Source organism: Mus pahari, chromosome 17, assembly GCF_900095145.1.
Source record: "Mus pahari chromosome 17, PAHARI_EIJ_v1.1, whole genome shotgun sequence".
Taxonomy (NCBI): Eukaryota; Metazoa; Chordata; class Mammalia; order Rodentia; family Muridae; genus Mus; species Mus pahari.
The window spans coordinates 49,468,540-49,485,026 of NC_034606.1; the positions used below are offsets into that span (position 1 = coordinate 49,468,540).

At 53.5% G+C, this 16,487-nt stretch overlaps 1 protein-coding gene across 2 annotated transcripts in view; it reads right to left on the minus strand.

Moving 5' to 3' along the window:
* Positions 1–16,487, minus strand: part of Shisal1 (shisa like 1) — a 64,678-nt gene that overhangs the window by 45,301 nt on the left and 2,890 nt on the right. The window contains exon 1 of one of the 2 annotated variants that reach the window (XM_021217216.2): positions 5,314–5,367. The exons of the other annotated variant lie outside the window; for it this stretch is intronic. The gene's annotated coding sequence lies outside the window, so the exon portion shown is untranslated. Of the gene's footprint in view, positions 1–5,313; positions 5,368–16,487 lie in introns of those variants that run through there. 2 annotated transcript variants of the gene reach the window in all.

Sequence of the window (16,487 nt, forward strand, 5' to 3'; positions counted from 1 at the left end):
GCCTCTGCCTCTGCCTCTGCCTCTGCCTCTGCCTCTGCCTCTGCCTCTGCCTCTGCCTCTGCCTCTGAAGTGCTGGGATGAAGGGTGTGCACCACCATCTGGCCCAGTCTCCTTCTATGAGATCCACAATTCAGAGCCCAGAGAGGCCGAGGAATGTGCCAGAGCTGTGGGGCGAGGCACCATATAAGCTGATCTGAGGCTGTTCAGCCCCAACTACAGAGGGACTCACACTGGGTTCGGCGCGTGGTCTCTCTGCACCAGTACGGATACTTGGGCACTGAACTAGCTAGGTGAGGTGGCACACGTTGCTTCACTGGTCTGTTTCCTGGTGTGTGAATGGACCCATGCCACCCACCTTGAGGACCACCATGAGGCTCGACAGAAGGGCTATAGCTAGCAGGGCAGCGGATGCATCAGGCACAGCCCTGAGCTCACGGGTGGTATGGCTCCCAGAGGCAACGATTGGGTCCTGAGAGGTTCTTTGCCCTTTAACAAACGTGTGCTGGCCATGCCGGATGTCACTCAAGCCCTCTCTGCCCCGCTCTGTTCAGCCCCCTGTTACATTTCACTGTGCTGGCTGGTGATGGGTTTCTCCCAGGCTGGCAGTCTCCCAGACTCTTAACACCACCTATATATTTTGCACACAGTAGGCAGGCACTAAACATCCTCCCCACTCCCGAAGAGTAGGAACCCTACTGACACTCTGCCTGGACATTGGCAACGCTTGAGAAACTTCTACATAGGAAAAAGAGAGGCCGAATAGGCCTGATGAGAATGGCTCCTCCTGCAGAGCCACTTGGCTTAGAGTGATGGCCTGGGCATAGGGCCCAGAGCCCCAGTGTGGATGAAGCCATCTTCTCCAGGATCCGCTGTCAGGCGAGGGAGAGGAGACCCTGAGCACTTGGGTCTAACTGGGGAAGAATGCAGTATCACCGCCTCTGGTCTCCCTAGGCCCTCCCTTCCAGAGAGGAAGAGTTTATCCCCATTTAAGGCTCCCCACCTCACAGCCAACCAGGCTCTAGAGGGTACAAATTCTGAACCCAAGCAGGGCTGCCCCTTCCAGAGGCTCCCCATGCTCCACCCATCAGCGGTTCTGTGCATGCCGCTTGCTAGATGTTTAAGGAAGGTCCCTACTGCCATCCCATTTCATAGGAGAGGCAACTAAGGCCCGAGGTATAGCAACAGGTAACTGTGGCTTTCCAGGCCTGCTGAAGGCCCCTGGTGCTCTTCTCTTTTGGGGACCACCACCGGATCCCCACTGTGCCTCGGTATCCCTCTGCTTCAGGTAAAAGAAGATTCTGAGTGAGATGACCCTTGGTCTTTTCAGTATGGCCAGCCTCTGCCTCAGCCCTCCCAGCAATCAGCTGCTTAGAGGAGGGGACCAGCATCAGGAACCCCAGGCTCTTGGGAAGAGGTGTGACTCGAGGGATGTCCTTTATAGAGATGGGCAGGGGGAAAGGTGGGCACACCCACGGCCTATCGGAGCGTGGTCTGGTTTCTCTCCCAAGACCTCCTTGGTGTCAGGGGCCTTCACCACCGAGAGGAGCTAAGGCCCTGAGCCTGTTTCTTCTCATCATGGGGCAGCTAGCCCATCTTAAGGGACTAAGGAGGAGATGAGGCAAAGATTGACTGATTCATTCATTCATTAATTCACTCCTTCACACAGTGTGTGAGACTAGCCTGGGAACCGCAGATCTGCGGGGTTGGGGTTGGGGGTGCTAAACAGGAATCTTGATGGCAGAGGGAGGACCTAGACTGGTCTAGGTGGAAAGCCATAGAAGCTGAGGTCTGGTAGGTAAGCAGACCAGAATCAAACCAGAGATGACTGCGTCTGTATGCTAGAGCACACTGCTAGCAGTGAGTCCAGTCATGCAAAGGTCCTGAGGTGGGTATGATCCACTGCTCCCTTAGGACATGATTTGCCCCCACTGTGTTAGCCTACTGGGTGGGCATAGAGGAACAGAAAGCCCTCCTGGACACTGGGTAGGGAGGGGACCACATGGAACAGTGCACGCGTCTAATGCCAGTTGTCACCAGGATCTGGGCTTCTAAAGGTGGTCAACTTTCCAGAGATTGAAGAGGTGGGAAGGCCTGGGTCAGAATTTGATACCCCCACCGCTGCCCCCTGCGCCATCACCATGTCAGGCTGGTCCATAAAGCATCCAACTTACCCCGCCTCAGACCTGTGGCTTTCAACACACACCAGGCCCTGGTCTCTCACCTGTCTCTCTCTCCCCAGCCACGCCCCATGCTAGGCTCTTGCCACGAAGGCATTGAGGCAGAGAGAGGGTCAGCACAAACTCAAAGCCACACAGCAAGGTGTGGCAGAACTAGGATATAGGCAGGCCGTGAGCTATCTGTGTTCCCCTCAGGGCTTTACCCCTGAACACCCAGACTCCCAGTAATGACACCCCCCCATACACACCATCTGTCTTTACCACCTTCTGGAAACTTCCATAGGACTTTCCCTATTTGCAGAGTTCTGCAAGGCGGGGTCCAAAAACACCTGCATATACTGGCTGCCATTCCCCTCCAGCCGCTGCTGGCCTCTCTCCTGGCTCTCCAGTCACCATCAGCCCTAAACCCCATCCAAGGCAAGTGACTGGGTCAAGCCTTGTATAGGCAAAAGAGGCTTCCAGTCGGCCAGTCTGCCACCCCACCCACCTCATGTGTGCTGGAAGGACTCTGTCTGCTCCCAGGGATGCAGAGGCTAGGAATGTGTCACTGGTGATCCCTTACCATACCCTACCTAGGCCAGACTCTGGGCTTATCATCCCACGGGGCCCTATCACCTCCCAGTGAGTCAGTTCTCAGATGAGAAGTTCAGTGAAAGGTCCCAGCTGTGCTGGGGCTCAGCACCCATGTGCCCCTGGGTCTCGGCTTCGAGGAGACAGAGAGGCGTTAGGGTGCCATTGTGCAGACCCCTCCTGTACCCTCACTGACCTGAGGCATGCAGGAAAAAAAAGTAAGGTTCAGCACCAGCAACAAGGACAGATGTCTCCAGAGCCCAGAGTTTCAGGGACCCTAGGCAGTCGGTCATTACTGGTTGACTCCATATTGGCTTGGCTCCTCCCTGTCCTGGTTCCATAATGATGGTCATCTCTCACCCGCCAGCCCATTGCCCAGGGTGAAGGTCATATCTTGCTGGTTCACAGAGCAGTCAACTTACCCCCCCACACACACACACCTCAGGCCCGCAGCTCTAGCATACACCAGGCTCTGGTCTCTCACCTAGCTCTCTCTTCCCATGACTTTCTATTCTAGACCCTTGCTATAAGGACTCTGAGACACAGAGAGGGTGCTCACAAGCCCAAAATCACACAGCGAGGACATGGTCAGGCCTGAAGGGCTTGTGTATGTCCTGTCTGCAGGGAGAGCCACCCTTCCCTGCTCTTTGAGATACTTCAGGCTGGGCACAACCCTGGACCCTGCCTGCCTCTCCTCACAACATCTCCCACACCGGATCTGTGTGGCTCAGCCCCCTGCCTGCTCTGGGCTGGCATTCCTACAGCAGCCTGCGCTGCAGCTTCTGGGTGGCATTAAGAGCCAGGCCATAAAGGAGGCCAGCTCCCTGCACTCCCGCCCGCTGCCCCTGGAATCCACCCTCCTGAGCCAGGCCGGAGATAAACCTTTTTTTTTTATCCATTCTGGCAGGCAGCACACTTGGGTCTGTGTGCCCTTATCTAGCCATAATCCAGATGGACCGTGGCAGCCCAGAGGACTAGGTGCCATGTAGGGCACCCATGTGACAGCCTTGTGGTAGGAGCTGGCATGTTACATCATCCTTAAGGCTAAGGGTACTGTGCTGATTTTGAGTGTACAAGAGGGAGCACAGGGTGTGTGCGTGTGCATGTGCGTGTACGTGTGCGTGTGCGCGCGCGCGTGTGTGTGTGTGTGTGTGTGTGTGTGTGTGGTGTGCCCAGTTAGCTTGTGACAAAGCTGAGACCCAAACCTAAGCGGCTGACAAGGTGCAGGAAGGGCTCTGAGCTCAGAGTCTGAACACAGGTTCAAGTCTCAGCTCTGTCACTTCTTAGCTCTGCTGCTCTGGGTGAGTCCCTTTGCCTTTCTGAACTTGGGCCACCCGAATGTTTTTGTCACTGTCCTCTGTGGACTGTGGTGGTACAAAGTTGATAACCTCATTAGGATCTTCTTCCCCCTCGAAGCCACACAGAAAACAGTTGCATGCCAGCCGCTCAAAGAGCCCTAGGAGGAGCCAATCAGGGAGGCTCGCCATATCACACCCTGGGTCCTTCCCCCTCTACCCACCCACCCAGACACCAGGTATGACTAACACCCTTTTTGGCTGAGCAGAGGCCCCACTGGTTTAGGGGCACCAGGTTCTAGAATGGTCTCACAGGGGCACTGTTTGAAAGAAAGACACCTGGAAATAGACCAAAGGCCAAAAGATCAAACTGTGTCTCATGATGGCCAAAAGCAGGCGACCCCTCAAGGCAAAGAGCAGTCACACTGAACCTCCCAGGCCACCCCAGCAGTGCAAAGCCAGAGGAGATGTTTACATTCTCCAAGCTGAATTCAGATCGGCACTCTTTTACAAGGCTGGAGAGAGCTCTAAAATGTATAGCTACTAGATGTACACAGAATACATTCGGCTGTGACAAGACCCTCGGGGGAGAATGGGGGACTCTGTGGGACATGCAGCAGCTGGCAGATGGCCCTGGCGAAGACAGACAGGGATATTTACGCTATCACTGACCAACAACAAATGGGTACCTATCAAAGCCACCACACGGATTTAGGTAGGAAAAAGCTAGAAGCCAGGGACAGCACTAGATCGAATTCCATGGTCTAGGTCCCTCAAATCAAATATAGAGCAAGAGAGAAAATACCTACATGAAAACCAAAAGGGGGATTGGGGAAGATGGCTCAGTAGGTAAAGTGCTTTGTCACGCACATGAGCACAAGGACCCGATTTTGGATCCCCAGCACCTGTGTAAAAAGCCAAGGGCAGTAGTCGGTGGCTGTCACTGAGACAGAGGAGGGGGAGATGGGGGGGGAACCCCTGGAGCTCAGCAGACAGTGCAGCTGAATTGGTGAGCACCAGACTGAGTTAGCAAGTGACACCCCCACCATCACCCCAAACTCAAACGTAAGATGGAAAATACCAATGTGGAACTCTGGCCTACACAGGCATGCGCGCGCATACACACACACACACATGCATGCACACACGTGTGTACACTCAAGCTTAAAAATAAAATATAAATGACCATGCCTCCTCAGGCAGGCACACGGGACACTGGATCCTTCTCAATGAGGTCGGGCTCCCTAGGGGCCGGGCTCAGATGTTCTTACCCCAAGAAGAACTTGTTTCCTAGTGATCTTCAGCCTCCTTCAAGGGAACCCCAGAACCCTGTCCTTTGGGAGACTCTTTGGTCAGAGACTCCATGTCTGGGTTTCCTCATCCATTAACCAGGGTCAACAGTAACAAATGTCTTCATATATCAGTGCTTTAGTCTAACACGGGGGGGGGTCCACTCTCAGAGCCCAGGTCACCTCTTATGCAGCCCCACTGGATGGCCAAGGAACACTTGGTCTCTTGGGAGCTCACTCCTTCCTCTGTAAATAGTCCTTCTCAGCTCAGGGGAAGGGAGAAGCCTGTGTTCCGGTCTTCTTCTCGGCCTTCCAAGAATTCACAGCTCCCGGGGGTGGATACCTGGACAGACGCTGGGAGCAGAAATCCAGTTCTGCAGATTGTTAGAAGGAGGGAAAAAAAATAGCCCTTATTGGTGGCCAGATCACATGCCTTGCCCACATCCTTAGGGGGACTACATAGGTAATTCTAGTACCTGCCTGAAGGGGGCACTGTTCCTAGCAGAGGACTTTGCTTGGTTCCAGACTGGCAAGAGATGGGTGAGCAGGCTGGCTGATGCTCTGAGGCAAGAGAAGTGTGCTGCGGATGCTAATGAGCATGACTTACCAGCTTGGGACCTTGGGCAAATGAGGAGCCTCTGTGTTCCCATCTGTCTAATGGGATGGTGCTCAGGTCCCACAGTTTAATGTCCATGCACTGAAGATTTTTCTCCTGCTTGGCACTATTGGGAGGTGGACGTTAGTTAAGAGGTAGGGCCTAGTGGGGACATTTGTGAAAGGGCTGCTGAGACTTCAGCCCTTCTTCTTACTGTCTTTTGTTCCATCCAGACGCTTCCCCTACCATACATTCCTACCATGATGCTCTGCCTTACCAGAGGCCCAAAGCAAAAAGGCCACTGACCATGGGCTGATGGTCCAAAATGATGAGCCCAAACAATCTTTCCTTGTTTCAAGTTGATTGTCTCAGGTATTTTGTTGCAGTATGGACAGCAGATTCCCCCAGACACGGCTGGTCACAGTACCTGGAGTGTGGCTGTTGCAGATAGTGGGGGATGGGTCAGGAAGGCAATATCACTGCTCCTAAACCTGCTCTAGCTCTAACAGGAATGCTCTAATCAGAGGCAGGGCGACTTCCTGTAGAGGGTGGGTCACCTAGGTCGCTGTCAGTGCTGTAGTCAAGAAGTGGCCGTAGACAGAGCTAGGGAAAGGCAGATGCTGTGTTCAATAAAGCTTTATTATCACAAACCATCAGCCCAAGTTTGCAAGCCCCCAGGCCACCCCTGGCCCGGCAAGCCTTCCTCTCCTGGGAGCTGGTTGAAGTGCAGGCTCTGGATTGCTCCACTCTGCCTACCTGGCTACTTGCTAATGGTTCCCAGTGTCTGCAGGGCTAAGCTGTCCTAGGCTGGAGTACCCTTGGGGGAGGACACTGAATCCAGAGAGAGACCGGGAGGGGATGTGGGAAGGAACAACAATGCCAACTATAACAAACCAAGTCACCAAGGCAGCTAATTGACAGTGGCTGCTGTTCCAACCAGAGGTTTGTCATCTGTGATAAAGTGAAGTTGCCTCTAGGCCAATCAATTTCCAATTTATGCAAATAGGACCGCTCTCTCTAACAGTCACAGTCAGTCTCTTAGCTGGCCTGGAGGACTGTGGCCACTCACACTTCTGCCCCCCAACTTGGTCAGTGACTTGAATTAATGAACCCCCACGCATGCTCCCTAAAATTGGCACCAAAACAGCCGCCATGAGCCAGGCAAGGCTTGAATGCTCCTCTCAATGGTGGCAGTGGCTCCAGGACTGACCTAGGACATGACCACAGGCTTTAGTGGGACAGGCCTACCTGTCCTCATTAACTGTCATCCAGGATGGCTTTCAGAGGCACGGCTGGGCGCAGAGGGGACCAGGCACTCCCAAGGGCTTCAGGGAGTGGCTCTTGATCCCCTTGGTAAGCTCTTACCGGCCCAGACCTGAGCAGGCAAACGTCTCTCCCTGCTGGCTTGCAACCTGGAACCCCAAATGTGTCCAAGACCCCAAAATCATTCCTCACCAGCCCAACCCCCCAAACTCTTCTAGCTTGCATTGCTACCTCCCTGATCTGCCTTTCATCCCAGGATGAGTCACTGGGCTGAGGGGGAGTGGGGGGCTGTAAAGTAGGTAAAGGACTCCCCCAGTTATGACCCCCAAAGAAACACCAGCTAAGACCCAAGTGCCCTGTCTGAGCCTACCACGTAGGGCCCTCCTGCCTCCTTACCTGGGCATGACTGGAATCAGCGGTTCTAGTTGAGAGCTTCCCTCTGGATCAGACCAAACCTCTGATTGTCTCACCTAGAAGTGGAAGATAGCTGACTCCCAAGGGCTTTCTTTTCCTGCCTGATGCCTCCTCCTAGGTCAGATCCTAGCATCCCTGCCCTGTGAGTTCCCTCTCCTGCCCTCTCCCACCACCTCCTTCACTGACTCCTCGGTCCCAAACCTGCACCACCAGTGGAGACGAGAGATCTAATCGCACTGGTGCAAGAACATCAATAAAGCATCCATCCTCCTGAGGGTACTGGGCCTGCCCCTCCCACCACTGCCCAAGATGCCAAGCGGGGAGGATGGAAGAGACATTCAGCAACCCACACATCCTTAGGGCATGCACCTTGAGAAGAGCTCACCTTGGGGGAATACCTGGTGAGTTTATTTGGAGAGGGGACTCATTCACCTTAGGGAAACATCTTAGAGGCCATGCCTGTTAGATTTTCCTCAACTTCACACAAGCCAGAGTTACCTGGGAATATCAGCTGAGAGAAGGCTTCCATCAGGTTGGCCTGTGGGCATGCCTGTGGTGAATTTTCTGGAATGGTGATTGATGTGGGAGGGCCCAGCTCACAGTGTGCAGTACCTCCCCTGGGCAGGTGGTCTTAGGCTGTATAAGAAAGCAGGATGAGGGCTGGAGAGATGGCTCAGTGGTTAAGAGCACTGACTGCTCTTCTAAAGGTCCTGAGTTCAATTCCCAGCAACCACATGGTGGCCCACAACTATCTGTAATGGGATCTGATGCCCTCTTGTGGTATGTCTAAAGACAGCAACAGTGTATTCATATACATTAAATGAATAAATAAATTTTTTAAGAAAGAAAGAAAGCAGGATGAGCAAGCAGTGAGGAATAACCCAATAAGCAGAGTTCCTATGTGGCCTCTGCTTCTGTTCCTGTTTCCAGGTCCCTGCCTTGAGTCCCTGCCCTGCCCTTCCTCAGTGATGGAGTGTGACTTGGGGTGTGTTAGCCCCCCCTCCCAAAAAAGTGTTTCTTCTTCATGTTGGTTCAGCTTCATTTTTTTTTTTTTTTTTTGGTTTTTTCTAGACAGGGTTTCTCTGTATAGCTCTGGCTGTCCTGGAACTCACTTGGTAGACCAGGCTAGCCTCGAACTCAGAAATCTGCCTGCCTCTGCCTCCCGAGTGCTGGGATTAAAGGCCTGCGCCACCAGGCCCGGCTCAGCTTCATGTTTTATCACAGCAATAGGAAGCAAACTAAGATAGAAGCTCACCTTGGAGGCTTGCCCTGGGTAGGTGGGGACCTGGGGGACAGAGCCCAGTCATGCACACTCAGAGGGAAACGTGTCCCCCTGGCCCACCGTAGGAAGTCTGCCCTTTCCCAGCTGGAAAGTGTCTGGTTATGGAGAGGAAATTGCCATGTCTTGTGGTCTCAGTTGATGTTTGGGTAAACAACAAGCATTTTGGAGGTCTAATTAGCACTGCTTTTGGGAGGACTGTGGGTTCAGAACTTCCTTCCACTGGGAGGTAGGATCAGAGGCTTTTGTGAAAGAGCTTAGTCTGAAAAAAAAAAAAAAAACCCCGAGGAGAATCAGCAACAGGAGGGGATCTGTGGTAGGTTGGGGGGCATGCCCGCAGAGGGTGGCTACAGACAGCTACAGTCACTGAGGACAAAGCCACGTCCATCTGGGAAGAAGGACCCTACACACATGACTTCGTCTTTACGTAGGGTGCCAATTCTGGCCTGATGGGGGAGGCTTGAGGGACCTCAGAATTGTCCCTCTCCCTGTCGGGCCTCTCTGTGTGCTCAAGGAAAGCAAGGAGGAGCCAGGGCCACTCGTGAGCCTCAGAGGAGGCCACAGGCCTGATCTGATCTGAGACAGTGACACTTTCAGGACCCTGTAGCAGACGGGAACTAGAACCACATCTCAGACTCTGGGCACAGGGTGTCTCTACCCTGCCCCCAGCAAGTCCAGCAAATCCAAGTGACACCTGAGTGGCTCGGGGTGGTAACTCAGATACTCGGGGCCCAAAGGCTTCCTGTGCTCGGACAATCATCCTATTGCCTTCTGGGGAAACATCTATCTCCTTGTCCCAGAGACTAGAATTCTTAGAATCAGGCAGAGGTTTGACAGCTTCCAGTGGGACCGGTTAACAGTGGAACCAGGAGGAAAAGACTGCCCTGAGCACCTACTGTGTACCCAGCTCCGAAAGCCTTGGCCCCTTAAATATTCGAAATTAAATATTCTCAGGTTTTCAGAAGAGAAAACTAAGCCCAGAGAGACAGCCCTGCTTGCCTAAGATCACACAACAGCCAAGCTCCTGGGACTTACACATAAGCTTGTCTGATCTCCACAGTCCAGAATCTTTCTGAGCCTTGGCTCTTGGCTTGGGGCTTTAGGGGGGGAAATGGGGTTTAGGGGAGATTAACTTAGTCCCTGTGTCCCAAAACCAACCAGCTTTGGTCACCAGGAGTCCCCTCCCATCCATACGACCAAAGAAAGAGCAGGAACATTTGAACTACTAGTGTTCCCAATGCCCGGAGGTGCCTATAGACACCTGCAGACACCAGCTCCCTATAGCCCTTGAGACATCTTGGGGGGGGGTGGAGTAACCACTCAGGCCACCAAGGAAGTGTCAACTTTCTGGCTCTTTATTCAGTCACTTTAATTAGCTTATGGCTTAGATCAGATTCCAACTATGGGGTAATTGAGAATGGGATGCCCCACGTGCCCCAGAAAAAGTAGTCATAGGCACAGAGGTTCTAAACCTTCAAGGCCTGCCTCCTGGCCCCAGAGATGAGGCACTGGAGACTCACCTGGCTTCGGTGCCACCCCCTGTCAGGAAAAGTGTGACTAGAAGCAGATCCTTGAATCAAAGCTTCTTTTTTTTTTTTTTTTTTTTGGTCTTTCCTTCCTTCCCCTTGCCCTTCCATTCACCATTCAGATTAGAACCATTTACTGAACAGCTACTACATATGACCCCAGCCCAGGACCTGGGGAAACATGCCAGACTAGTCTTGGAGATCACATGTCATCCCGAGGCCCTGCTGTGCAGGGCCTTGGGTCAGTGGAGGGGCAGGGGGCATGCTTTTTCTGGTAGCTACCCCCACCAGGTGCCGGGGGAACACAAGGCCCATGGCTGTCTCTACGGCCACGACTTCCCGAGGCTGAAGCAGGCTGATGTCACTCAGAGATTCCCCCCAGGGGTCCAGCTGGAAGGGGGTGTAGAGGAGGCAGCTGTGGGCAGGGAGGGCATGAGTGGGCTACAGGGAGGGGAGAGGCCTGGCTAGCCTTGGCCAGGTTACAAATAAACTCCAGCCCAGCCGCTTCCCAGCCGTGCCGGAGGGAGAGAAAATAGCTTTCACACTGTATTTGCTGATTTTTTTTTTTCACTCTGCTGCTTCTAAATCGATCCCGAACAGATTGTCCGATTGTTTGGATTTCAGGAGAGAAGTCGCACGCCTTTGGCTGGTCTCTCTCCTGGTGACATTCTCCCCCTCCTCTTTTAGCCAGGGTTTAGACTGACATCCAAGGCTATCTGGGCTCATCCTGGGACCTGGGACCTGTAGGTGACAGGTGAGGGACCAGCTCCAGAAGGGAAGGTTCTACATTCCAGAGAGGCACCCTTGCTTAGGGACCCATAACAACGTGATGTCCCTGATGAACTATTTCCATTGCCCTAAGAAAGACATGATCCTCTAGGCCTCGGACCGTGGAGCCACACCCTCCAACTCTCTTGTCCAGGAGAACACTGTAACTGTGGAGCTGAGCCACAGACACGAAGGACCATGCCAGCACTGTGGTCCCAGTGCCCACAGCATACACGCCCTCTTAGGGACTAACAAGACCATATGGCACAGAAGACTGGGTTACTTGTCCTGCCAGTTTGGATTGATTAGTAATGTCTGCTCTGGGCACAGCAGCAGGTGGTGGGGGCATTTGGGTCGTTCTAAGTCTCCAGGGTGAAAGTAGAGCTCCGTGGGGGTAGGAGTTCTATGGCCCCCACCTCCATTCAACGCTCCATGGATGCTCAGGGATAGCCAGTCATGGTGTAGAGCAAGTCTCCTACTCATTCCTCAATGCTTTACTGTTGCTCCCTTTGCCTCTCTAGTCTCGCCAGCAACCTGGATTGCAACTTCTTCCAGGCAGGCCTCCTTGATGCCCCCACCACTGCTAGACAGAGTTGTTCCGTGTCTGTCATGCCCAGCATTTGAGAGTTTCCTCACAAAAGCAGTCACATCCCAGGACAGAGAAAGTGACTGTTCCATCTGCACCATATGCTCTGACTTCGTTGGGCAAGCCCTAGAGGTCAGTCAGATCAGAAGAACTCATGACACGTGGGACAACTGGCCCTCCCAGTCCTGCTTCCCTGTCCTGCCTCTAGCCATTGAAACCAGGCTTCAGTGTTACAGCCCTTCCTCAGTTGTCATATACTCCAGAAAAGCCAGACTCCCCTCTCCCACCCCCCACCCCCCACCCCAACCCTCAGAGCAGGGTTCCATGCCTCTCATACAGAGCTGTCCTTCCTCTGGGCTGCTTACACTCTCTTGCTGTCCCAGGCATTTAGATAACAGGAGGTAACGAATGGACCTGTGCCTTCAGCAACCTGATGTGGACTCATTTTACAGAGAAGGAAACTGAGGTAGAGAGGCGAAAGAACACCGGGTGAGGCCAGCCTGCTGAGGGCTGGACCCAGGGCAGAGACCATTATCCTTCCTCCCTAGCTGACCAAGGCATCCTCCTGCAGGTGGGAGAGGGAAACTGGCTGGGCTCAGTGAGTCCTGCTTTAGAAAGCCTCTCTGCTGGGACCTACTGTTTTCAGGATGGCAGAATAGGGCTGTGGTCAGGAAGGGAGGGCCCCAGGCTAGCTAGCTAGACTGCCCAGCTCCGTGGATGCCTTTCAGCATCCCTGGTCTCTGCCATCCCATCTCTGTTCTGCCCGCTGGGCTCTTGAGATGACTAGCATTAAGGGCTGTGTGGCCCTCACGGCTGTGCCTGTGCGGGGTGATGCTCCTGAGCCTCCCCGGCCCCCATCGCTCTGAGCCCAGGCTCCTCCTCTGATTTTGTTCCCTCGCAGGCGGCACCTGCCCTTCGAACACACTGTTTCTGCTCCCAGGGCTCTGGGCGGCCTCTTGCGTGATGGGGAGAAGAGAATCAGAGCCACTCCAAGGCAATGAGGAGGAAGGAAGGAATTCAAGCTGAGTGTGGCTCTGCCTAGCTGTAGGACTAAATTCTGGCACGCCAAGGGACCTGGCCCCAAGCTGGACCACCAACCCAGTGAACAAAGTGTGACAGGGAGAAACACAGCGGGTACTGCCTCTCTGCACTGTTTGAAGTTTCCCTGGGCTGCCCTGACATGAAGCTGTAGTGCTTCTCCTGCCAGGAGTCATTCATTCATTCATTCATTCATCCACCCATTCATTTTGCCATTTCTGTCTCACTTCAGTCAGAGCAAACCTGTCCAACCTGCTAGGTCTAAGTAGAAGCAGAAGGCTTTTCCACCTACAATAGAGAAGGCTAGCCCTGTCTTGGCTTCTGTGGTATTTATGTCATCCTATGACAGTGTGCACTGAGTCACCTAAATCCCACAAGAACCCCGAGACAAGGAAACTGAGGGTCAGAGACAGTCAGAGGTGGGGTGGGACAGAGGAGCCATTGAAGGAACTGGTGGGGTACGCGGAATGCTACAGTCCCTGCCTCCACCCTCTCTGCATGCATGTGACAGTTGTCACTGTGCTCATCCGGATCCACCAGACTTTGAAGACACTGGAGTTCAGAAGAAAGCACAAGGTCCCTGGCTGGCAAGGGTGGGGCTGGAACAGAGCCCCAGTCCCTCACTGCCTCTTCATCCCCCTGCTGGGCAGTCACCATTGTGCTGTGACAGGAATGACTCTGGGCTTCAATATCCTTCCACAGACATTCCAGTTACCACTGTGGATACCCTCTGCTGCAGGGGTCCACAACGCTGCTTCTCCTGGGTCTCCTCAATGTCCAGGCAGCCATGGCAACAGAGTAACTGGTTTACATCACAGAGTAGGGTTTCTGAAAGCACTGGCTTGGGCACCGAAGGCAACAACCAACGCATTCTAAACAGTCACCCATTTTTCAGGAGCGGAAACTGAGGCTGCAGGGCCACATAACTTACCCAAGGTTCCCCCAATGAGCAAGCATGCAGAAGAGACACTTGTCCAGAATGGAGCCCAGTACAGCCTCCGTGACTCCCAGGGCTTGTTGCCTTGGTGACAGGCCCCAGCACAGCAGCTGGGCTCAGTCCCAAAAGGGCTCCAATTCCGGGCAGTTACACCCAGGAATGTCACATCCCGGACCTGCACCCAGAAGCCTGAACCATCTAAACACCACAGTGGAACAAACAAAGTAATGGTGTGGGGGCTTCCTGCAGGGCTGACAGGGGCCAGCGAGGATGCCAGCCTGTCTGCGGGATTCACAAAGCCTCCATCGGCCTGTTTCCAGGTGTGCAGAGAGTGGGACTCGGGCAGCCTCAGGCCCCACATCCTGAAGACCCAGGCCCTGCCACAGCCCAGGAAGGAGGGATCCAGAGCCAGTGTCTGGAGTTTTTCAGTTTAGTCACGAGTTTCAACAGCAGCCTGTTTGCTGCCCCCAACCCTTACAGAGCCCACTCAGTCCAGGATCATGCTGGATCTGACTAGAACTAGCCACCTTCCCTCTTGCTTTCTGAATTTAGCTTTCCTTAGAGAATCAGAGATCTGCTTTAGGCTGTCTGAAGCTGACAGGTGACGATGGGCACAAAGATCTAGGAGACAGACATGTGTCAGGCTAGACTGTGACAAAGGAATGTATTCAAGCCTGAAGGTGTCACTTTGGGGCCAGGTCTCTGTGGGACAAACAGCATTCCTTCCAGAAACATCCCTTGCCTCCTCTGCCCGTCATCACTTCCTGCACACCCTTCAAGTGTCAGCTAAAGCTCCCTTTCCCAACAGCCCTCCCGGCCCCCCTCAGGTACCTCTGTTCTCCTGCCTCCGGGTCTACGCAGCACAGCCGGGCAAGTGGGTCAAATTCTCTCTGCTGCTCTGAGCCTGGCTCTGAGCGAGCGGCTTGCAAGGTGCTCTGGGAGCTGGGAGTGAATGGACGCTAACTATGCTTATTCTCAGCTGGGTCCCAGCTGCAGGTTTCCCACAAGCCTCTGTGAAGCAGTCCCCATCACCGCTGAAGCACGCCTGGTAGCATGGACGAGATGCTGGAAGGGATCTGCCTTTAATATGTGCCGATGTCGAAGAAAATGACATTTTATCCTGAGCCCCTCGTTCATCCAGGAGCTTCGGAACCTGGCACAGGAGTTGAACTTTCCCAGGCCCACGCTCAGAGCAGGGCTCTCAGCCAGGGCAGCTATGTCCCTCCTCCAACCTTCCCTCTCCCTGTTCCTAAGAGGCTGCCAGGCAGGAATAAGCAGATTAGGGAGCTGGCTTTTAAGAGACCACGATTGGTCTTGTTTTCCATGGAAGTGTGAACAACAAAAATAATTTTTTTTCCTCTCCCAGGCTCATAGAACTTAATTCACTGTTAAACAGGTGTCATTTGAAACGCGTGAGGATTCTTTCTCTCTTCTCCGAGGTGTGTGTAGCCATGTCTGCTGAGGTCAGCCACGCAGAGCACTGTGGGGTACTCAGCGCCCCTTCCCAAAGGTAAAAACAGGGTGCTGCGCATGTGGTGACCTGTATGCCCTAATCATTGAGACGTACTTTAAAATATAGATGGATGAGTGTTCCCGTGGACAGAAAAGGGATCCCAGAGGTGACTCTCAGGAGTTGGCCCTAGGGGAGGCTCGTAGAGAAAGTTCATACTTTATGAAGCATCTGCACCCCGTCTCCCAGGCTCTGAGTGGTACCCACCGTCTCCGGCTAGATAACCTTGGCCCTCAAGGACTTCCTGGGGACATTTTCTGACTGCTCAGAATTCCAGTGTCCATATCTACCTATCTCCAATATAGGTTCTGGCGGGCAGGGGTCACCAGCTACAGTTGTCAGTGTCTCCAACACTTACCAAGGCAAGGTGTCTACAACCTGCCAGGGACAGGCTAAGTCAAGCCACCCAGAGAAGGTCACTGAATATCCTCAAAGGAAGGGTATGAGCTGAGGACTGTGTCTATGGAGGTAATATCAACAGGACAGGAGCAGCTGGCCCAGCCAGGGCCCAGTTAGAGATGGTCTGTTCAGACAGACAATGCTGAATGAGGACCTGACCCTGTTTCTAGATGGAGCTTCTTAGGGGGGGGGTAACTCTGAGCAGGTTCCTGCTACTATCCCAAGGGGGTCTCATCTAAAAGCGGCCCCAGCAATGGGTCCTGGGATGTGGTGAGCTTGCTAGAAGGAGGGAAGGGCAGAAAAGGAGGAGAAAGAGACAGGACCTCATCCACCAGGCCTATGAACAGCACCTACAGGGCAAGGAGCATACAACGCACCAGGGAGGTGTGACCCAGCACAGGCAGGATGACCTCCTCACTCACCCCTGCCGCTGAGCTTCTAGAACCCACCGTATAGGACAGTGGCTGAGAAATAAGGTTCCACTATGCCTAGGGATTGCCATAGCAATGGAGGATGAATTAACAGAGGTAAAGTACAGGAAGAAAATATCTTCGAGCAAAAAGAGTCATATTCTGAGACCATCCTGAGCAAAGTCAAGAGATTATTACCGGCAAGAAGAAGATGCCGCCCCCCACACCCCAGTGGTCAGACAGGGTCTGCAGAGCCAGCTCCTTTGAGTTCTGGACAATGTGGCCTGGTCCTCAGTAGCAGGGTCACACTGAGCTCTCATTAGCAGCCTCTCCTACTGACAGGTCCCTCCATGTGTACATAAGAACCAGCAAATGTACCCTTGGGGGCTCGTGTGTGTGTGTGTGTGTGTGTGTGTGTGTGTGTGTGTGTG